Below are 2,548 nucleotides of genomic sequence, written 5' to 3' on the forward strand. Positions count from 1 at the left end.
ACTCCTGGGCTCAAGCGAGTCTCCTGCCTCAGCCTCCCAAGTAGCTGGGACCACAGGTGCCCACCACAATGCCTGGCTATTTTTTGGTTGCAGCCGTCATTGTTTGGTGGGCTGTTTCGTGGGCCTGGGCTGGATTCCAACCTGCCACCTTAGGTGGCAAGTGTGTGTGGCTGGCGCCTTGGCCACTTGAGCCACAGGCGCCAGTGTTTGTATCCACTTGCCTCCTACCATTTTCAAGCAAGTCTCAGACATATCATTTAATCTGTAATCCAGCATGTATCTAAAATAATAAGACTTACTAGTTATAAAAGTTCATTAATATGAAACATTGGGTGAACTTTTAAATGCCTTAGCCATCAACTATATTACTGGTCCAATTGCTTAATTTCTATTGCACCTCTGTAGAGGACCAGGCTGCTGTTCAAGGCATCTTTCTGGAATGTAGAAATAGACTCCTGAGTGTCATGATATCATGTCCCATTTTGTTAAAACATGTTTTATCTTCAAAGACATTGCAGTCCACTTTTCAATTTGAGTTGGAATATCTTTCTTGCTATCTTGATCTCGAGCTTTTAATAACCTAGTCGTATTTTTAGCTTAGATATTTTTAGCTCCCCTCTTTAGATCATTACTTACTTGTTGGCAGTCTGGTTCCTTGAATATAGTTAGTGTCGACAGAGGATAACTAACCTTATTTCCAAGGTCTGAAAACACTTGGATAATATAAGCATTGAGCTCAGCATTCTGATAAAAGTATTTAGAGATGTAAAAACTGAAAAATTTTATGGTAGTTCTCTGAGCTCGCATTCATTATATGTTTTTTGAATGCATTGTAGATGACCTTTGTGAATGTTTTTGTTTGAACATCTATTACATGCATGAAACAAACACTTGAGAAATTATTGTGTATACATTCTATGGGATTGGACTTCAGAGTTGGTTTTCAAGTTTGAGTTTCTGACTGTGAAAGAACCCCAAGTGACTGCTTTTTTTGAAATTTTGTATTACAATTGTAATGCTTGCATATGGTTTTTAAAAAAGTGTTTAGTGATCTATGTCTCTTCCTACTCCTGTCCCTCTGTCCTTCTCTAGGAGCTGCTCCTGTTAACAGTTACTCTCCAGAGTGCATATTTTGTGGGGAGGTGTGAGGTGGGGGATATCAACATATGTATAGGTCTCTTAAAATATATGACAGTATACCCATGTGTTCTGAGTCTCACTGTTTTTACTCAGTAATAGTCAAAAACATTAGTAATACTCAAAAACATTTATTTTGAGATATGGGAGATAACACTTTAAGTTGAACCTGTAGTTTTTAAAAGTACATTTCAAGTAAGCCAAAGCAGACAAGTAAATGTATTTTTCATTGTTGTTTAGAATTTTGAATTTTCTATTTAAAAAATGCAATTTGAGAGTTTCATAGTTGATCTGTTTCTCCCCCAGCCATCCCAAGTTTATCATTTGTAAACAGATTTAAGATTAGCAGCAGCAGCTTTGGGAAAGTTTGGCATAACTGGGTGTGCCCTTCACTCCTAGATACATACCATAGAGAAACTCTTGTGTGTGCTAGGAGATGGATGTAAGAGTGTCTTAACAGCATTGTTTGTAATAAGAAGAAAAGAACTTGAGAAGACCCAAATGTCCATCAGCAGTCTGTTGGATAAATATTGTGGTATATTCCTACAGTGGAATTCCACAGAAGTGAACCTGAACCACAGCTCCGCGTAAGAACATGAATGAGTCTCAACGATATAGTGGTCAAAAGCAAGGTACAGAAGAATGCACCCACCATGGTTCCATTTCTGTGAAAATCAAAAACAGGCTGTTAGATACATGATAAATGAAAGAAACGCAGGAAGATGATTAACACAAAATTTGATGTTAGCCATTACGTGGGGGGGTGGGAGGGAGATGTGATCGTGAGGGCGAACAGGTGTCTTCAGAGGAACTGCTGATGCTCTATTTCTGAAACGGGGTGGGCATTTACTTTTTTAAACTGTATGTTTATGTGCTTTCATGTGTATGATATTTCTTAATAAAATTTAAATTTTAAAAAACAGGGAAAAGGTCTTGGTGTAGGTAGTTACTAATAACATAGATACCTAATGTATTTTATAAAATTAACCCTCCAGCGAGTGTCAGATTTCAAAGCTACTGTTTCTTGGCTATCACATTTAGGGCCTTAATTGTAGTTAATCTAAATACACATTTTCTGTGTGTTACTTTTATATTGACAATTTGAATGCCAGCCAGGAAGCTGATGCTTTTGTTCTCCTGTCTAGGCAGCTTCCAAAGAATCTTTTCTCTCAGATTTATGTTATTCCAGGAAAGGAAGCTGCTAGGCTGAGCCAGTTCTCCTTTGCCCTAGCTCACCTCAGAGAGGCTGCTGCTTTTTTGGCCTTGTTCTGATTTTAATGGGGGTACCATGAAGTGTTAACAAAACGTTTACTCTTTTTCAAGCTATCCCCCTGGGTAGAGTGCCATGGCATCACGCTCACAGCAACCTCCAACTCCTGGGCTCAAGCGAGTCTCCTGCCTCAGCCTCCCA

Source organism: Otolemur garnettii, unplaced genomic scaffold (genome assembly GCF_000181295.1).
Source record: "Otolemur garnettii isolate 467f Iridium unplaced genomic scaffold, OtoGar3 scaffold00162, whole genome shotgun sequence".
Taxonomy (NCBI): domain Eukaryota; kingdom Metazoa; phylum Chordata; class Mammalia; order Primates; family Galagidae; genus Otolemur; species Otolemur garnettii.